The sequence below is a fragment of the Pseudophryne corroboree genome, chromosome 3, assembly GCF_028390025.1.
Source record: "Pseudophryne corroboree isolate aPseCor3 chromosome 3, aPseCor3.hap2, whole genome shotgun sequence".
In the NCBI taxonomy this organism is placed as follows: domain Eukaryota; kingdom Metazoa; phylum Chordata; class Amphibia; order Anura; family Myobatrachidae; genus Pseudophryne; species Pseudophryne corroboree.
In genome coordinates, this window is record NC_086446.1 from 108,490,264 (window position 1) to 108,512,727 (window position 22,464).

The window sequence follows — 22,464 nt, forward strand, 5'->3', positions numbered from 1 at the left end:
TGCAACATTATCACCGAATTTGGCGAAAATATGTTGCGTGGTGCGAAGATCGGAGTGCTCCGACGGAGGAATTTCAACTGGGTCGATTCCTACATTTCCTGCAATCAGGATTGTCTATGGGTCTCAAATTGGGATCTATTAAGGTTCAAATTTCGGCCCTGTCGATTTTCTTTCAAAAAGAATTGGCTTCAGTCCCTGAAGTCCAGACCTTTGTGAAGGGAGTGCTGCATATACAGCCTCCTGTGGTGCCTCCAGTGGCACCGTGGGATCTCAATGTAGTTTTGGATTTTCTAAAATCTCATTGGTTTGAACCACTAAATAAGGTGGATTTGAAATATCTCACTTGGAAAGTGACCATGCTTCTAGCCCTGGCTTCTGCCAGGAGAGTGTCAGAATTGGCGGCTTTATCTTACAAAAGCCCATATCTGATTTTCCATTCGGACAGGGCAGAACTGCGGACTCGTCCGCATTTTCTCCCTAAGGTGGTGTCAGCATTTCATCTGAACCAGCCTATTGTAGTGCCTGCGGCTACAAGTGACTTGGAGGACTCCAAGTTACTGGACGTTGTCAGAGCATTAAAAATATATATTGCAAGAACAGCTGGAGTCAGAAAATCTGACTCGTTGTTTATATTGTATGCACCCAACAAGATGGGTGCTCCTGCGTCTAAGCAGACGATTGCTCGTTGGATCTGTAGCACAATCCAACTGGCACATTCTGTGGCAGGCCTGCCACAGCCTAAATCTGTAAAGGCCCACTCCACAAGGAAGGTGGGCTCATCTTGGGCGGCTGCCCGAGGGGTCTCGGCATTACAACTTTGCCGAGCTGCTACGTGGTCAGGGGAGAACACGTTTGTAAAATTTTACAAATTTGATACTCTGGCTAAGGAGGACCTGGAGTTCTCTCATTCGGTGCTGCAGAGTCATCCGCACTCTCCCGCCCGTTTGGGAGCTTTGGTATAATCCCCATGGTCCTTTCAGGAACCCCAGCATCCACTAGGACGATAGAGAAAATAAGATTTTACTTACCGATAAATCTATTTCTCGGAGTCCGTAGTGGATGCTGGGCGCCCATCCCAAGTGCGGATTATCTGCATAAATTGTACATAGTTATTGTTAACTTATTCGGGTTATTGTTGTAGGAAGCCATCTTTCAGAGGCTCCGCTGTTATCATACTGTTAACTGGGTTTAGATCACAAGTTGTACGGTGTGATTGGTGTGGCTGGTATGAGTCTTACCCGGGATTCAAAATCCTCCCTTATTGTGTACGCTCGTCCGGGCACAGTACCTAACTGGAGTCTGGAGGAGGGTCATAGGGGGAGGAGCCAGTGCACACCACCTGATCGGAAAAAGCTTTACTTTTTGTGCCCTGTCTCCTGCGGAGCCGCTATTCCCCATGGTCCTTTCAGGAACCCCAGCATCCACTACGGACTCCGAGAAATAGATTTATCGGTAAGTAAAATCTTATTATTTTGCAATACCTAGTTTGATGAGCTGGGCATCGCCTGGGCTGGAGGATCGCACAGTAAGCAGGAACACCACACTTCGGCACCGCACCACACTCCGTGCAGAAAGTGAAAATAAACTACAGCTCCCAGCAACCCTTGTTGCCAGGAGCTCCCGACAGCAAGGGCCGCTGGGAGCTGTAGTTTCTTTTCACTTCTTCATTGCAGTGCCGAACACCGGCACCTGTTCCTGCCTACTGTGCCTCCAGCCAAGGCAATGCCACTACTAAGTGAGTCTACCCATTGGCTGATGGTGGCACTGCCGGGTGGCGCCCCCTCCTTGGCTGGCACCCCTGGTGAGTGCCAGTCTGGCCAGTGGGTAGATACGCCCCTGAGCAGGAGCATCAATGGATGCTAAACTATGCCTTCATGAGTATGCTCGGCTACTGCAAAGTTTTTTCCCTTTAGCCGCAAGTGGAAATGCTTCTGATGGTAGTATGACTCAGCATCACCCATACTCGTGTGCATTCAACATGTGGAATAAACATATAGAAGCGGATCATATTGAATAATGACAAGTTGGAAGTTTGTGGTGTCAAACGTACTACCTACTACCTATATATGAAATAAAGGGGGTGATTCAGACCTGATCGCTGCTGTGCATTTTCGCACAGCAGGCAATCAGCGATTGACTGCGCATGTGTCTGCACTGCAATGCACAAATGCATTGGCAAACAACAACAGGCATCGCCAGTCAGCGACAGGCTGGTGCGAAATATCCAATCGCACAGCCATTCGTGTGCTGACTGACAGGAAGAGGCCATTTGTGGGTGGTAACTGACCATTTTCTGGGAGTGTCAGGGAAAACACAGGTGTTCCCAAGCGTTTTCAGGGAGGGTGTGGGACGTCAGCTCCGGGCCCGATCAGCCTGTTCTCATCGGACTGTAGGAGTAAGTCCTGGGCTGCGCAGAGACTGCACACAGTAGAAAAATCATTCAATGGTGAGTGAGGTGTGATCGGATTTGCAGCTGTCTGCTGAATGAGGGATTTTAGCAGCTCGGCATACACATGCGATCGCACACTTACACGGTGAATATACACTCCCCTTGGGCAGCGACTATCTGATCGCAGGACAACAAATTTAGCAGCCCACGATCAGGTCTGAATCATATAACAGGAGTGCAGTTAGACTTCACTTAACATAGAGGGTTATAGCACACGAACCCAAACAAACTTCCTTTGACCATAAGGTAGAAATTATAAAATGCATTTTCACTCAGCAATCATGTAGTAAACAAAGTAAAAATTGAACCTTAAATCAGTAAGTACTGACTCTTATGTTTCTGTGTTAAGCAGCAATAAAAAAAAACAGACTGATTATCGCAATGATGGACTCAATAATAAGTAGGCCCCATATATATTGTCACCCCCCTAAATAAATAAATAAAAATAAGTGAGTGAATCAAGACTGTTCTGCGAAAATCGGGACACATTGGGAGGACTGGATAACGCAGTTTTGCAAAACAATACAAATCGACTTGGGGGAGATATATCACAGCTTGGAGAGAGGTACATACAATACCAACCAATCAGCTGCCAACAGGGCCGGATCTAGACCTTGTAGCGCCCAGGGTGAAAAAATAGAGGCGTGGCTTCATGGAGAAGGGGCATGGTCAGTTATGCCCCCTGTAGCTGTGCCCCCAGTAGTATTGCCCCCAGTACTGTGCCCCTTGTAGAGTTGTGCCCCCAGTAGTATTGCCCCCAGTACTGTGCCCCCTGTAGAGTTGTGCCCCCAGTAGTATTGCCCCCTGTAGAGTTGTGCCCCCTAGTTGCTCCGCTTACAAAAAAATAAATAAAAAATTAATACTCACAATCCCCGCTCCTGCTTCCCAACCGCTGCTGCCCTCTGTCTCCGGCCGCCGGCGCCGTTACTCGGATCTATGGTAGAGACGTCATGACGTCTCTCCCATAGCACCGCATAGACACTAGAGGTCAATTATGACCTCTAGCATCTATGTGCCGCTCCCACAATGCAGTGCGGTGCGTGATGACTTCATTGCGCACTGCACAGTACCGCATCTACACAGCATCGGGCGGCACCAGTAGCAGATCTTGCCACGCCGGCGGCGCCCTCCGGAAGGCGGCACCCCGGGCAAAAATCCTGCTTGCCTGTAGCAAGATCCGCTACTGGCTGCCAACTGTCATTTTTCAAACACAGCCTGTAATATGGCAGTTAGGTGCTGATTGGCTGGTGCTTTGTCAACCTACTCTGTATATCTGTCTAAGCTTTGCTAAATCTTCCCCATAGCTAGTTAAACACATTTTACCACAGTCATGACATCAACACAGCTACAGCGAATAGGTTTGTCAATAAATAAAATCCTAACAGTGTGAAACAATAGGGCTTGGGTCTATCATTATCAGTCTCTGGAAAAGATCATTTTCTTTACAGCTGCTTATTGTGGCAATAACAATTACTTTCTGTCTCTGTTTAGCAACATATTATTTTAGAAAGCCTTTGCTCTATTTTATTTTACAGAGATATACATGAAAAAGATTAAGATAGATAGATAGATAGATAGATAGATAGATAGATGATAGATAGATAGATAGATAGATAGATAGATAGATAGATAGATAGATAGATAGATAGACTGATTAGCCATAACATTAAAGCCACCTGCCTAATATTGTGTATAATATGTCTGACACATTGAGGGATGGACCTCTGACCTGCGGTATCTGGAACAAAGACGTTAGCCGCAGATCCTTTAAGTCCTGTAAATTGCAAGGTTGAGCCTCCATAGAAATCCCGACTCTTTGCTTCTATGGTATCTGTACAAAAAAAATAAATGTTTTATTTTCACTATACCAGAGGTTCTCAAATGCGGTCCTCAAGGCACCCCAACAATGCAGGTTTTAAGTTTATCCATGCTTGGCCACAGGTGACTTAATTAGCATCTCAGTCAGCTTGACTTAACCATCTGTGACGAGCCATCGATATACCTAAAACCTGGACAACTGGGGTGCCTTGAGGACCGCGTTTGAGAACCTCTGCACTATACTATGACTGGTTGTTATTCATCAGACATTGGTGATGTTTAACCAATACCATTGGTGACCAGCAATCTGACAAACCACCAAACAGTATATCACAGCTTGTCCAGTACTCCAGATCCTGAAGCACATCCAGTGCTTCATGTGACGTTAAAACAGCTGTAATCTGCCCGGTCTGTAAGTATGGAATGCCTACAACTTGAATCCACCTCTGCTTGAACACAGATATGCACACTCTCAAGGGTTTACACCGCCAAGCTAACAAGCTTCTCATAGAGTAGAGCGCAAGCTGATTGGTTAATAAAGCTGGGCCTAAAATTGTGGTTTCTACTTTAACACAATCATACCCCTTTTACACCGCCTGAAATATCCCGGGATTTTGCACAGGTGCGTGCAAAATCCCAGGGCTGTAGGTGGTGCTCCTAAACCCCGGGTCCATTTTCCCGTGAATACAACCCGGCTTGCAAGCAGAGTTGTACATGGGTAAGTCCCGGGGCCGGGGCAAAAGGCGGTGTAAATGGGTAAGCCGGATCATCTGACCCGGCACCCATTTACAGCATGGCAGACCTCCCGCATCATAGTGTCCGGCGGGTGGTCGGGAGGATGGGGGTAACGGTGCAAGCTGTCTATGCAGACAGCATTCGCCGTGTCTGCTGCCTGGAAGCGCCGGAGGCTGGGGGCAGCACAGCAGCTTCCAAATTGCTGGGCTTGCCCCCAGCCTGACGCTCTGGAGCAACGTTCTGCAGAGCTTCCCGGCGCTTGGAGATGACGTTATCTCTAAGCGCCGGCCTACAAGACAGTGCACTGCGGTATAAAAAGGGGCAGTCCCGGATCTGACCCGGCTTGGAACCGTTTTCCAAGTCCTGAGTCAGACCCAGTAATTTGATGTAAAAGGTATATTAGCGAGCCAATGTGCTGTTGTAAAATACAGTATATGTTCTAAGCAGCTGCTGGTGATGGTCCTAAACAAGTAACAACAAAGCAGTAGAGCAGTAAAAAAAAAACTGCCCAGCAGTGCCAAAGTTTATACACTCCAAAACATGCATCCTCTCTGCGCCTTAATGACATCTAAATAATCGTACTCTGTCCAAATCCACCTACTGTCTGCTTCTGTGCAAACACCACCATCTAGCACTACAAACCCATTCACTTGTGGCATGTGACATTACCAGAGAGCATTTTTCACTGTATTTATGATTCATAGCAAGGCCCTTATTATCCCTCCTGCTGTCCTTGTATGGAGATGTATACGAACCTGTGTACTAAATATACTCTTCCAAATGACAAATGCTGAGGTTATAAAGTTGCCTCCATTAGACAATGGATAATGGCCCTCATTCCGAGTTGTTCGCTCGCTAGCTGCTTTTAGCAGCATTGCACACGCTAAGCCGACGCCTACTGGGAGTGAATCTTAGCTTAGCAGAATTGCGAACGAAAGATTCTCAAAATTGCGAATAGAAATTTCCAAGCAGTTTCTGAGTAGCTCGACACTTACTCTGCCACTGCGATCAGTTCAGTCAGTTTCGTTCCTGGTTTGACGTCACAAACACACCCAGCGTTCGCCCAGACACTCCCCCGTTTCTCCAGCCACTCCCGCATTTTTCCCAGAAACGGCAGCGGTGTTTCACACACTCCCATAAAACGTCCAGTTTCCGCCCAGAAACACCCACTTCCTGTCAATCACACTACGATCACCAGAACGAAGAAAAAACCTTGTAATGCCGTGAGTAAAATACCAAACTTCTTAGCAAATTTACTTGGCGCAGCCGCAGTGCGAACATTGCACATGCGCAATTTGCGGAAAATCGCTGCTATGCAATGAAAAATAACGAGCGAACAACTCGGAATGAGGGCCAATGTTACCAGAATATTGCTGATAAACCATAACAATATGAATGTAAGAAAGCCAAACAGTTACCTTGTTAGTTGACTACAGAAATAGTTTTGTCAATGTAACGTTTTGACTCAGTAATGGAAAATTATTAGTTTGTTTCAATGTCACTGAAGAAGAAGGAAAAAAAAACATTTTATAGGTGAAGAGGTATAATTATAGGTTTAATAAAAATGTAATAAAAACAGAAATCTAAAAAAAAATCTAAGGACACTCGTTTTGTGGATATATGTACAGGGATGATTATTAGGAGGACACCCATCATCCATATGTTGATTATTAATAAGTGCCAGTATGCCATTCCAGTTAATGACATAGGCAAATGCAGGGGGGAAGGGGGGGGGGGGGGGGTTACAACTGCCTTGAAACACCTCTCCCTGGCCTGGCCAACAGCTGGACTCCTGACCAAAATAGCGGTAGCTAATAATCAGGGGTGTATCTAGGGGTCTGAGCACCCCTGGCAAAGTAGGGCACTGGCGCCCCCCCCCCCCCCCCCCCCACACACACACACACATTTTTTAAATAGGGGCGTAGCCACGTAATACTTACTGTCAGATATATATTTCTAAAGACAAAGATGAAAGGAGAATGCGCTCATAGTGGAGATTATTTTTATTATTATAAAAGTAATATTACAATATTTCATGACAGGCCAACAGTATTAGCATTATAGCATTAGTATTAGTATTAGTATTATATGCTATATCAGCTGGATGGCACCGGAGGCATCATGTGAATAGGTGGAGTGCCGGTAACTGCTCGTTTTATATATATATATATATATATGTACAGTGGTCGAAGTGGAAATTTTGAAGTGGGGGTATGGAAAAGTCAAGGACGTATCACCCAAAAGGGGGCGTGTCCAGTGTAGTAGAACCTCTTATACTATCTAGTACTGGTGCCCCTTTCGCCTTATAGCACACGGTACGAGCTGAAATTCACATTATGGCACACTGAATGAGCCGAAACTCACATTGTAGCACACTGAATGAGCCAAAATTCACATTGTAGCACACTGAATGAGCCGAAACTCACATTGTAGCACACTGAATGAGCCGAAATTCACATTGTAGCACACTGAATGAGCCGAAATTCACATTGTAGCACACTGAATGAGCCAAAATTCACATTATAGCACACTGAATGAGCCAAAATTCACATTGTAGCACAGTGAATGAGCCGAAACTCACATTGTAGCACACTGAATGAGCCAAAACTCACATTGTGGCACACTGAATGAGCCGAAATTCACATTGTAGCACACTGAATGAGCCGAAATTCACATTGTAGCACACTGAATGAGCCAAAATTCACATTATAGCACACTGAATGAGCCAAAATTCACATTGTAGCACAGTGAATGAGCCGAAACTCACATTGTAGCACACTGAATGAGCCAAAACTCACATTGTGGCACACTGAATGAGCCGAAATTCACATTGTAGCACACTGAATGAGCCGACATTCAAATTGTAGCACACTGAATAAGCAGACATTCACATTGTAGCACACTGAATGAGCCGACATTCACATTGTAGCACACTGAATGAGCCGAAATTCACATTGTAGCACACTGAATGAGCCGAAATGCACATTATAGCACACTGAATGAGACGAAATGCACATTGTAGCACACTGAATGAGCTGAAATTCACATTATAGCACACTGAATGAGCCAAAATTCACATTGTAGCACAGTGAATGAGCCGAAAATCACATTGTAGCACACTGAATGAGCCAAAACTCACATTGTGGCACACTGAATGAGCCGAAACTCACATTGTAGCACACTGAATGAGCCGAAATTCACATTGTAGCACACTGAATGAGCCGAAATTTACATTGTAGCACACTGAATGAGCTGAAATTCACATTGTAGCACACTGAATGAGCCAAAATTCACATTGTAGCACACTGAATGAGCCAAAATTCACATTATAGCACACTGAATGAGCCAAAATTCACATTGTAGCACAGTGAATGAGCCGAAACTCACATTGTAGCACACTGAATGAGCCAAAACTCTCATTGTGGCACACTGAATGAGCCGAAATTCACATTGTAGCACAGTGAATGAGCCGAAAATCACATTGTAGCACACTGAATGAGCCAAAACTCACATTGTGGCACACTGAATGAGCCGAAACTCACATTGTAGCACACTGAATGAGCCGAAATTCACATTGTAGCACACTGAATGAGCCGAAATTTACATTGTAGCACACTGAATGAGCTGAAATTCACATTGTAGCACACTGAATGAGCCAAAATTCACATTGTAGCACACTGAATGAGCCAAAATTCACATTATAGCACACTGAATGAGCCAAAATTCACATTGTAGCACAGTGAATGAGCCGAAACTCACATTGTAGCACACTGAATGAGCCAAAACTCACATTGTGGCACACTGAATGAGCTGAAATTCACATTGTAGCACACTGAATGAGCCGACATTCACATTGTAGCACACTGAATAAACCGACATTCACATTGTAGCACACTGAATAAGCCGACATTCACATTGTAGCACACTGAGTGAGCCGAAATTCACATTGTAGCACACTGAATGAGCCGAAATGCACATTATAGCACACTGAATGAGACGAAATGCACATTATAGCACACTGAATGAGACAAAATTCACATTGTAGCACACTGAATGAGCCGAAATGCACATTATAGCACACTGAATGAGACGAAATTCACATTATAGCACACTGAATGAGCTGAAATTCACATTGTAGCACACTGAATGAGCCGAAATTCGCATTGTAGCACACTGAATGAGCCAAAATTCACATTATAGCACACTGAATGAGCCAAAATTCACATTGTAGCACAGTGAATGAGCCGAAACTCACATTGTAGCACACTGAATGAGCCAAAACTCACATTGTGACACACTGAATGAGCCGAAATTCACATTGTAGCACACTGAATGAGCCGACATTCACATTGTAGCACACTGAATAAGCAGACATTCACATTGTAGCACACTGAATAAGCCGACATTCACATTGTAGCACACTGAGTGAGCCGAAATTAACATTGTAGCACACTGAATGAGCCGAAATGCACATTGTAGCACACTGAATGAGACGAAATTCACATTGTAGCACACTGAATAATCCGAAATTGTGACAGCAGGGATAGCAAGAGTGACAGCAGGGACAGGGAGAGAGAGTGACGATAGGGAGAGAGAGTGATGACAGGGAGAGAGAGAGTGAGGACAGTGACAGCAGGGAGAGAGTGACGAGAGTGACAGCAGGGAGAGAGAGAGTGACGACAGTGACAGCAGGGAGAGCGAGAGTGACAGTGGGGACAGGGAGAGAGGGTGACAGCAGGGGACCATTACCTGACTGTGGTCGACGGAGGCACCCTTGGGCAGCGGCGGTGAAGTCCCTCTGACCATCATTTGTTGCAGGTGGCGGCAGGTGGCTGGCGGCGGTGAGCGGTGGGCAGTGGTGAGCGGCTGGCACCGGTGAGCGGCTGTGAGCTAGTACAGCGCTCTACACAGCCACCGAGCAGGGACGGGAGTACCATGTGCAGCAGGATGGCCACTTCCCTAGCCTCCTGCTGCACTTTAATTTCCGGGTCAGTGGAAGAAGTGGCGGTATACCGCACCACTTCGACCACTGTTTATATATATATATATATATATATACATATACATATATAATATATATATATATATACATAATGTATACATATATATATATATCTACATATGTATACATATATAATATATACATATATATATATATATTTGTTGTTTTTTATTATTATTTTTTTTATTATTTTTTCTCCTGTCTTATCCCCCTCCAGGCAGTTGCTCATCAGCAGCGGCGGCGGCATCCACTGTTCCTGATGCCGGTGTCCGTCCAACACTGCACCGCACTACAATCAAAAAACTCTGCAAAAACTACAGCTCCCAGCAGCCTTTGCGGCCGGGAGCTCTCAGCAATAAGGGCTGCTGCTGGGAACTGTCTGTCACAACTGAGGGCCTGAGCTGACGGGAGGCAGCCTCAGTTGTAGGGGCTGAGATGTACCGGAACCTGGGAGGTTGTATCAGACCCCTGGACATGTAAGTAACATGAATAATAACTGCCCGAAGGCGTGACCACGACAACTTGGATAAAAGTCAATGATGTTTATTATGACAACTCCGCAACACAGCAGCAGTAAAAGAAAACGTAAAAGTCAGCAAATAATAAATACAGTTCCTGGGTACTACAGGATGGCAGGAGCCACAGGGCACTGGTAGTGTGAGATAGTTCTTATGATCTTCTAGATGGAAAGTCCTTACCAGGCCCGACTGTAGCAATGGAGATAACCCAGGATTGTGCCAGCTGGTGTTCCAGGAAAAGCTGGGTTGCTGAAGATAAAACAGCTGCTGTGGATACTGGCTGGAACCAGACTGTTGTTAGCACGGAGTGGATACTGGCTGGAACCAGTTAAATAATAAATGAACTTGGGAGCGATGAAATATGAACTGAAATGTAGAACTTGAGAGCGGAGAAATAATAATACCGGTGGAGAGTGGTAAAGTGTAGAAAGGACACCGGCCCTTTAAGGGAAGCTGTACTCTGCTGGAAGCTGAGCTGGAAGCAGGTAATGTTGTAGCTGGAAACAGATGAATCCACAATGGATTGGAGAGTCAGGCTACACCGCAGGTGGAATGCTGGTGCGGGTCTCTATGGTGGAAGTCTTGAGACAGGAGCTGGAACCTGGAAGACAATCACAGGAGAGAGACAAACAGGAACTAGGTTTGACAACCAAAGCACTGACGCCTTCCTTGCTCAGGCACAGTGTATTTATACCTGCAGCAAGGAAGGGATTGGCTAGGCAATTATGCAGATTATCAATACTGAGAACAGATTGGTGGAAATGATCAGCTGACAGAATCCAAGATGGCTGCGCCCATGCAGACACTTGGAGGGAAGTTTGGTTTGTAATCCATGTGGTAATGAAAACAGTAATGGCGGCGCCGGCCACCGGAGACAGGAGGCGCCAGGCTGACAGATGCACATCCAACCACGCGGACACAGCGGAGGCCGCGGCTGACGTAATCGCCACTCAGACACTCTGCATGCAGAAGTTCAGGGACGGCGGCGGAGGCCGCGGGAGACGCCATGCCAGGTGTAATATGGCGTTTACTGTGACAGCGTCCCAGAGTGACAGGAGAGGATACAGGAATGTACACATCAGGATAACAGATGGGATCCGGTCCTGGAGCGCTGAGCCAGCCTTAGGAGGCATCTGATGGGTAAGAAATGGCGTCCAGATACCCGGATCGTGACAGCACCCCCCCCTTTAGGAGTGGCCCCAGGACACTTCTTTGGCTTTTGAGGAAACTTGGAATGGAATCTCCGGACCAAGGCAGGAGCATGGACATCAGAAGCATTGGTCCATGAACGTTCCTCAGGACCATAACCCTTCCAGTCAATAAGATATTGTAGTTGACCGTAACGGTGACGTGAGTCCAGGATCTTGGCCACTTCATACTCAACGCCTCGTTGAGTTTGGACTTTCGGAGTTGGAGGAAGTGAGGAATGAAACCGATTCAAGATCAGCGGTTTAAACAGGGAAACATGGAATGTCCTGGGTATTTTTAAGAAGGGAGGCAACTGGAGTCTGTAAGCAACAGGATTGATGACTTGTTCAATCTTGAAAGGACCGATATAGCGAGGTGCAAACTTCATACTGGGAACTCTTAACCTCAAATTCTTCGTGGATAACCATACCCGATCACCCACCTTGAGAGCAGGAACTGCTCGACGCTTCTTATCCGCAAACTTCTTGTACCTGAACGATGCCTTGAGCAGAGCTGATCGTACGCTCTTCCAGATATTGGCAAACTGATGCAAGGTGATATCCACTGCGGGAACAGAAGTTGCTGGAAGCGGTTGGAACTCAGGGACTTTAGGGTGGAATCCAAAGTTAGTGAAGAATGGTGTTGAAGCAGATGAAGAATGATACTGGTTGTTATGACAGAACTCGGCCCAGGGAAGTAATTGAACCCAGTCATCTTGAGAGGAGGACACATAGATGCGGAGGAAGGCCTCCAAGTCCTGATTCACCCTCTCGGTTTGACCATTGGTCTGAGGATGGTAAGCCGTGGAAAACTTTAGCTTGACTTGGAGGACTTGACATAAACTTCGCCAGAATTTGGCTGTGAATTGAACTCCTCGATCTGAGATAATTTCTTCAGGAAGACCGTGGAGTCGGAAGATCTCTTGTATGAATACTTGAGCCAACTTGGAAGCTGACGGAAGACCGGTGAGAGGAATGAAGTGTGCCATCTTGGTGAACCGGTCAACTACCACCCAGATGGTATTGAACTTGTTGCACATGGGTAAGTCTGTAATGAAATCCATCGACAAGTGGGTCCATGGTCGACGGGGAACGGATAGTGGAACCAGTTGCCCCGCAGGCGACTGGCGGGATACTTTATGTTGGGCACACTTTGGGCAAGATGCAATAAACTCCAAGACGTCCTTTTTCAGAGTTGGCCACCAATAGGACCTAGAGATAAACTCCAGGGTTTTTTGGATACCTGTATGTCCGGCAAAACGGGAAGCATGGGCCCAATGCATGAGCTTCTTCCTTAGCATCGGCTTCACAAAACTTTTCCCTGATGGGGGCGTAGAGTCCATCCCTACCGTGGAGAATGCCAACGGATTTATAATAGGATGCTTGTCTGAAGACTCTGACTCATTTTCTTGCTCCCATGAGCGGGAAAGGGCATCGGCCTTGCGATTCTGAGAGCCCGGACAGAACTGGAGTTTAAAGTCGAACCTGGAAAAAAAAAGTGCCCATCTGGCCTGACGAGGGTTGAGACATTGTGCGCCCTTCAGGTATAACAGGTTCTTGTGGTCTGTAAGTATGGTGATTGAATGAGAAGCTCCCTCCAACAGATACCTCCACTCTTCTAGAGCGAGCTTGATGGCTAGCAACTCCTGGTCGCCAATGGCATAGTTGCGCTCAGCTGGGGAGAACTTCCGGGAGAAGAAACTGCAAGGGTGTAAATGGCCATCTTTAGCCCTCTGAGATAACACCGCTCCTACTCCAACGGAGGAGGCATCCACCTCTAAGATGAAAGGAGAGTCGATGTCAGGCTGTTTCAGAACAGGCGCAGAGATGAACCTTTGTTTTAAAAGATGAAATGCTTGCATGGCTTCTTCAGACCACTTGGACGGGTTAGCACCCTTCTTAGTGAAAGCAGTAATAGGCGCCACAATGGTGGAAAAGTCTCGTATAAACTTTCGGTAATAGTTGGCGAACCCTAAGAACCTCTGGACCCCTTTGAGGGTTAAGGGTACCGGCCAATTTTGGATTGCTTGTAGTTTCTCAGGATCCATCTCTAGTCCGGAACCGGACACAATGTACCCTAGAAACGGAATGGACTTGACTTCAAAGACGCATTTTTCTAATTTGCAATAGAGATGATTGACACGGAGACTGGACAGAACCTCTTTAACCCAAAAACGATGTTCCTCTAAATCGTTGGCAAAAATGAGGATATCGTCTAGATAGACCACGACATGACGGTATAGAATGTCTCTGAAGATCTCATTGACAAAATGCTGGAAGACAGCTGGAGCATTGCTCAATCCGAAGGGCATGACGAGGTACTCATAATGTCCGTCACGGGTGTTAAAGGCGGTCTTCCACTCGTCACCCTCACGGATCCGGATGAGATTGTATGCACCTCGCAAGTCCAGCTTTGTAAAGATGGTAGCTCCGCTAACTCTGTCAAAGAGCTCAGTAATCAGGGGTAAAGGATAACGGTTCTTGATGGTAATGTCGTTCAAACCTCTGTAGTCGATGCACGGCCGCAGACCACCATCTTTCTTTTTTACAAAAAAGAAGCCTGCGCCGGCTGGAGAAGAAGAAGGTCGAATGAACCCCTTTGCTAGGTTCTCTTTAATATATTCCTCCATAGAATGCGTCTCAGGCAGAGACAACGGATAAGTTCGGCCTCGAGGTGGAACCTTCCCTGGAACGAGATCAATCGGACAGTCCCATTCTCTATGAGGAGGAAGGATATCAGCAGAAGCTTTACTGAACACATCCGTGAAATCTTGATATGGAGGAGGTGGAACATCAGACGACCTGGGGGAGGAAGAACAGACAGGCAATACTTTAAACAAACATGTCTCAGCACAGGAGGAACCCCATGCCAGGATTTGCGTAGTCGTCCAATCAATTGTAGGATTGTGAAGACGGAGCCATGGAAGGCCCAGGACCACAGGATGTGTGGCTCTTGGAATCACTAAAAGTGAAATAAGTTCGGAATGAAGAACTCCCACTCTCAGACGAACTGGTAGAGTCCTTAGAGCAATAACTGTATCAAAAATGTTACTGCCATCCACGGCAGTTAAGGAGATGGACGAAGGAAGTCTCTCGGTGGGTAGGGACCACCGTTTAACATAGGCTTCGGTAATAAAGTTCCCAGCTGCTCCGGAATCAAGGAGGGCAATGACGTTCCGATAACGTTGAGCAATTTGGAGCGAGACTGGGAGATTACAATCTTGAGAAGATGGAGAGGAGATCATTACTCCTAGCCGGCCCTCTCCTTGGCGAGCTAGGATTTGGAGTTTCCCGGACGTTTGGGACAGGCATTAATGGTGTGAGACGGAGCTGCACAATAGAGACAGAGAAACTCGGAGAGACGTCTTCGGCGCTCAGCAGGAGTTAAACGGGAACGGCCAATTTGCATGGGCTCATCTTTAGATGGTGACAGTTGACGAGGAGGAGGAGCAGAAGATTTTGGAGCAGATGATCTTCCACGCTCAGTTGCTCTCTCTCTGAAACGTAAATCAACTTTCGTGCAGAGTGAGATTAGCTCATCTAACTTAGAAGGTAAGTCTCTGGTAGCTAACTCATCTTTAATACGCTCAGATAAGCCATGCCAGAATGCAGCATACAGGGCCTCGTCGTTCCATGCCAGTTCGGATGCCAGGATCTGGAACTGTATCAGATATTGTCCTACAGTACGTGACCCCTGGCGTAAACGGAGAATCTCGGATGAAGCTGAGGTTACCCGGCCTGGCTCGTCGAAGATGCGCCTGAATGTTGACACGAAGGCAGTGTAGGAAGATAGCAGGGTGTCGGACCTCTCCCATAACGGTGATGCCCAATCAAGGGCTGAGCCACTGAGAAGAGAAATAATGTAGGCAATTTTTGTACGGTCACTGGGAAAATTGCCAGGTTGTAGCTCAAACTGAATCTCACACTGGTTGAGAAATCCCCTGCAGAATCTTGGAGATCCGTCAAATTTTGCTGGCGTTGGAAGATGAAGACGTGGAGCAGAAATGGGTAAGGTGGGTGGGGTTATAGCTGGAGTCACTGTGGTTGACGCACCAGACGCGCCTGATTCACGGAGAGTTGTCTGAATCCCATCCAGCCGAGTAGAGAGATCCTGGAGACAGCGGATGATGTGGCCCTGTGCAGCCTCCTGATGTTCTAGTCGGGCTGCCAGTTCTTGCATCGGCCTGGCCGCTTGATCCTGGTCTCCGGCTGGATTCATCTGGTCAGTGCTTACTGTCACAACTGAGGGCCTGAGCTGACGGGAGGCAGCCTCAGTTGTAGGGGCTGAGATGTACCGGAACCTGGGAGGTTGTATCAGACCCCTGGAAATGTAAGTAACATGAATAATAACTGCCCGAAGGCGTGACCACGACAACTTGGATAAAAGTCAATGATGTTTATTATGACAACTCCGCAACACAGCAGCAGTAAAAGAAAACGTAAAAGTCAGCAAATAATAAATACAGTTCCTGGGTACTACAGGATGGCAGGAGCCACAGGGCACTGGTAGTGTGAGATAGTTCTTATGATCTTCTAGATGGAAAGTCCTTACCAGGCCCGACTGTAGCAATGGAGATAACCCAGGATTGTGCCAGCTGGTGTTCCAGGAAAAGCTGGGTTGCTGAAGATAAAACAGCTGCTGTGGATACTGGCTGGAACCAGACTGTTGTTAGCACGGAGTGGATACTGGCTGGAACCAGTTAAATAATAAATGAACTTGGGAGCGATGAAATATGAACTGAAATGTAGAACTTGAGAGCGGAGAAATAATAATACCGGTGGAGAGTGGTAAAGTGTAGAAAGGACACCGGCCCTTTAAGGGAAGCTGTACTCTGCTGGAAGCTGAGCTGGAAGCAGGTAATGTTGTAGCTGGAAACAGATGAATCCACAATGGATTGGAGAGTCAGGCTACACCGCAGGTGGAATGCTGGTGCGGGTCTCTATGGTGGAAGTCTTGAGACAGGAGCTGGAACCTGGAAGACAATCACAGGAGAGAGACAAACAGGAACTAGGTTTGACAACCAAAGCACTGACGCCTTCCTTGCTCAGGCACAGTGTATTTATACCTGCAGCAAGGAAGGGATTGGCTAGGCAATTATGCAGATTATCAATACTGAGAACAGATTGGTGGAAATGATCAGCTGACAGAATCCAAGATGGCTGCGCCCATGCAGACACTTGGAGGGAAGTTTGGTTTGTAATCCATGTGGTAATGAAAACAGTAATGGCGGCGCCGGCCACCGGAGACAGGAGGCGCCAGGCTGACAGATGCACATCCAACCACGCGGACACAGCGGAGGCCGCGGCTGACGTAATCGCCACTCAGACACTCTGCATGCAGAAGTTCAGGGACGGCGGCGGAGGCCGCGGGAGACGCCATGCCAGGTGTAATATGGCGTTTACTGTGACAGCGTCCCAGAGTGACAGGAGAGGATACAGGAATGTACACATCAGGATAACAGATGGGATCCGGTCCTGGAGCGCTGAGCCAGCCTTAGGAGGCATCTGATGGGTAAGAAATGGCGTCCAGATACCCGGATCGTGACACTGTCGTTTCTACACATATTCTTGATTGTAGTGCGGTGCAAGTGACGGACACCAGCATCAAGAACAGTGGCTGCTGCTGCCGTGGTCACTTACTTCACTGCGGGTGAGGAGAGGATGGAGAGCGGAAGGGGAGGGAGGGGGTGGGGGGGGGCGCGGCGGCAGCAGGCAGGTGATCACGCAGCCTCTGCACAGTGAATCTACCCAATGGCCGCGGATGGAACAGCTGGGCGGCGCCCCTCCTTGGCTGGCGCCCCTGGCGAGTGCCATCCCGGCCAATGGGTAGATACGCCCCTGCTAATAATAAGAGTTTACTAGAGGTGCAGCGACAACATGCAGTATTGGAAATACTGTATGTGTGTACATGAGGTGGTATAGCAGAGTAGTGTACACACCAGTGGAATGTTCCTGACCAAAAGACCAGTCCAGTGACTTAACCAGTAGTGTGATTTATTGAGAGTTGTAGATGTGGTTACACTGGTTGAATCATGAAGTACAGCGGGGTTGGAGCAGCTCACCAGCCAGTGACTGTACACAAGATGTGGGTAGCAGTGCAGGATGCTGGGACAGCGGTAATGCAAGTAACACAGTTACCATCTTGGTTAGGGAATGAAGCATCTATGGAGAAAGCATATTCATAACCCCCCTTCACTACAATCTTATCAACTGTAAAAAAAGAGGAGGTTAAACATGTGAAAAAACATTAACATATCAAGAAACTTTGGTTTAGCCTTCTTGATAGGTAGATCCAGGGCCATAACTAGGTCTGTGCCAGTGGTGCCTTGCCCACAGCACATATGCACTGTGGGCGCACAATCTGGCAGCACGGCCAGCTGTTCGCTCTGTCTCTCCCTAACTTCCTGCCTCCCGCCACTGCAGCGCTTGTATGTAGTGGTGTGCGCTCAGCTCCTCTGCACCCACCATACAAGCAGAGGCGGACTGGGCAGGATGACAAATGCCCCCTGGCCGGTCCCATTTTCAGCAACGCTGATAGCTGCAGAGGAAGTGCCTGTGACTGTCATCAGGAAAGACCCATGGCCCCACCCCCTCTCTATGCCTCTACTCGCCTATCTGCTTTCTGAGATTATTGCAGCAAGGCGCATAAGAGATCCGAAATATCCAGTTGCCTGCCGCGAATGAGGACCTGACAGCACCGCGGCGTGCCTGGCCCCAGCAGTTCCCGGCTCTTTGAATTTAATTTGCCGGCTCCCCTCCCCATCCACCTCCTCTAGTACCCAGCACTCCTCCTCCTTGTGTGGTCCCAGACTATTCTCCTGTTCCTGTCCCCGGCACCTGCCTCCACTTGTCCCCAGGCTCCCACCTCCTCCTGCCTCAGAAAATGCAGGAGTTATACATATATATATATATATATAATATAATACTTTGCACGGTGCGCCCTCTTTGAAAAAAATAAGTAACGTATTATATTTAATGGTGTGGCACTTGCAGCATATTCATTTATGCCATCCATATGTATATGGAAGCACATACTGTATACAAGTTTGTTATATTTAACACATACATAAACACACACTAACACATATATACACACACACTTAATATTCATTCAGGAACTTATAAACCCAGATTACTCATGGGGCTGGGTAACTCATAGCAGTATGCTCCGCCACCACATAATGGAGCAAATTGGGGGGATACGGGAGGGGCAGAGTTAATGATAGTTTCCCACCCCTTTCTACTATGTATTACAGAGGGATCAGTCCATTCAGGGTTTTTTTTAGATATTCAAACCTCCCCTCCTCCTACGTGTGATAGTGCCAGCCTACTCCTACTGTCCTCTGGCTCCCATCTCCCCTCCACCTTTAATACCTGGCACCCCTGCTCATTCTCTTGTCCCAGCCTAGTACTCTTGTCCCCTGTCCCCTACCTCCTCCTGTCCCTGGCTCACCTCTAATACCCAGCACCCCTCCTCCTGTCCCAGCATCCTCCTCGTGTGTCCCCAGCTCCACTTTCCGCACATCAAGAAGACGAGGAGCCATAATGAATTGCAGGCAGAGCACAGCGGCCCCGAGCCAGCTCATACAGAATAAGATAAAGGTAAGATAAAAAAAATTATTATGGTATATTTTAAAATGTATTTGAGTGCCTATTTAACCAGAAGAGGAGGCCCTGTCTGGCGTAATGCATAAAAGGGGGCTCTGTGTGGCTTAAAGTGTAAAAGGGGGCTCTACCTGGTGTAATGTGTGTAAGCAGTGCTACTGTGCAGCATAATATGAATTGGTGTTATTTTATGGCCACGCCCCTTCCCCATGAAGTCACACCCCTACATTTGTGACGCGAGCACTGGCTCTGTTTTCAATATGCAGGGAAGGGGGGGGGGGGGGTTTACCGATGCTGTTTCTTGCACACAGCGACAAAATGTCTAGTTACAGCACTGGGTAGATCAGCAAGACTTCTCTCACTGACAGCATGGACTATGACAACAGTCTTTTGCACTTGTGACTTAGCCTTTGTCTTCTGGATATCTTGAGGTTCACTAAATGCTATGTTTGCAAATTCCTCATCATACTTCTTAGGTGGTTTGTTGATATTGATATTTGACCTAGCAGACAATCTTTTCTGTGGTTGAACTTCCACCCTGGTAGTCTCTAGTTCAGATATATCTCCAGCTACTGGCAGTTCAGTGACACCTGCTTGTTCTACATTTTCAAAGTCCTTGTGCTGTTTCTTTGAATGAAACATCTCTTGACAAGTTTTCTGGTATTTGGAATCCACAACCTGTAAGCTTTACTTTCATGGCAGTAGCCATTCACTTTACTGAATTTGAATCCAGCTTACGTCTTCTTTCTTTTGGTATATGGGCATAATCAGTACTTCCCTGTGGCTGTGCAATACCAAACATATTGGAATCAGGTCCTCTGTTTCACTAATATGCAGCTCTCACACATGGGCTTCTCTGTGTTAGTCACTGACATTCCTGTGCTGTGACCATCCCGTTCTGTTGCTTTTGAACAGTGTCATATCTAAAGTCAACAAATCACCTATTCCAGAGTTCCAATGACTGTGACTCAGTTGTCATCATCGCGTAGCAGTGCTGTGTATCAAGGACATACATTTGCTCAAGCCTATAGTGATAATTGTCCATTTTCTGTTTTTTTTACAACATACTTTCCTTTAGTGAAATTAACTCTGTGGCCTCTCTGCTCTTAGACACTGATGGCGATAAGGTTTGTTCCCATCCCTTGTACCCAAAACACATTTTGGATTTCTGTGACCTTTGTTTTTGTTCTTGTTCCAATTTTAAACTTTAATTGTCCCAACTTTTGTAGCTGTTAGCATAAAGAAAAACAATTGTTGCTTATGTGGAATCCAGTCAGGATCCCGATGGTTGGGATCCTGGCTGTCAAAATACCAACGCCGGGATCCTGACACAGCTAAGAAGACCAGCGCCGGAATACCGACACCCGGAAACCCAAACGCTCCACTCCCGACATGCAGGATCGGGAAGGGTTAGGTTTAGGCTGCGGTAATGGGAGGGTTAGGGTTCAGCTGCAGTGGAGAGTGTGGGAGGGTTAATTTTAGGCTGCGGGAGGGGAGGGTTAGGGGGGCATTGGAGTAGGTAAGTATACTTTACCCCTATTTGGATTCTCAATGTCGGGATGCCGCAGTATGCCGGCATAAAGAACCTAACCCACTTATGTTTAATGTACTTATCAAAACAGGCTCTTATATAGTCTTATATTGGCCATCATATACAATACCATAAACTAGTAAGTATTAGTATGAAATCCGACCATAGCATATTTATTTATTTATTCAGAAAATGTTTGTTCACAAAGAAAGTCCCAAATGGAATCAGGTTCTTTTTAGCCTATTTTCCACATTTTCCTCAAAAAATCATAAATATAACTTCTCCTATTCACATGTTAGACTCTTGATCATCAGCGTGTGTGGAGCCTGTAACCAGCATCCATACATTTAAGTACCATATAGTGGAAAGGCTTCCAGCGTAATAGATAAGGATCTACTGTACAGACGTCCTTCTCGCCAGCTCTCTATGGGTCTGGTCAGAACTACCTTCAAGCAAAAAAAACATTGGGCCTAATTCAGACCTGATCGCAGCAGCAAAATTGTTCTCTAATGGGCAAAACCATGGTGGTCATTCCGAGTTGTTCGCTCGTTGCCGTTTTTTGCAACGGAGCGATTAGGTAGAAAATGCGCATGCGCTTAGTTATTTAACACAAAACTTAGTAGATTTACACAAGCTTGAGCGACGTTTTTTCAATGCTCAAGTGATCGTAGTGTGATTGACAGGAAGTTGGTGTTTCTGGGCGGCAACTGGCAGTTTTCAGGGAGTGTGCTAAAAAATGCAGGCGTGTCAGGTAAAAACGCAGGAGTGGCTGGAGAAACGGGGGAGTGGCTGGCCGAACGCAGGGCGTGTTTGTGATGTCAAAGGAGGAACTAAACGGACCGAGGTGATCGCAGTCTAGGAGTAGGTCTGGAGCTACTCAGAAACTGCAGGGAAAAATTATTTAGTAGCAGTTCTGCTAACCTTTCGTTCGCACTTCTGCTAAGCTAAGATACACTGCCAGAGGGCGGCGGCCTGGCGTGTGCAATGCTGCTAAAAGCAGCTAGCGAGCGAACAACTCGGAATGAGGGCCCATGTGCACTGCAGGTGGGGCAGATATAACGTTAGAGAGAGTTAGATTTGGGTGGGTTATATTGTTTCTGTGCAGGGTATATACTGGCTGCTTTATTTGTACACTGCAATTTAGATTTTAGTTTAAACACACCCTGCCTTAATCTAAAGGTGGGTACACACTATTAGATATATCTGCAGATCAATTGATCTGCAGATATATCTATGTACGGATCGGGCAGTGTGCTGTGCATACACACAGCCCGATCCGTCGGGGGACTGACGTCATGAACTGGGCGTACATAGATAGTTCACCTGTCAATCACCGCCGGCCGCCGCAGCATGTGTACGGGCGGTCGGACGACCGCCCCGTACACACACAGCGACGCGCCAATATATCGGTAGATATATTGGCTGTCGGCTGTGCTGCGCGGCCGACGCGATACGTCTGTGAACGATGGAGTTCACAGACGTATCGCCCGTACACACTGGCCGACGGTCCCGCGATGTATCGGCCGTTCAAGAGAACGGCCGATACATCGACCAGTGTGTACGGGCCTTAACTCTCTCTGCACAGGTTATATCTGCCCCCACCTGCACTGCACATGGTT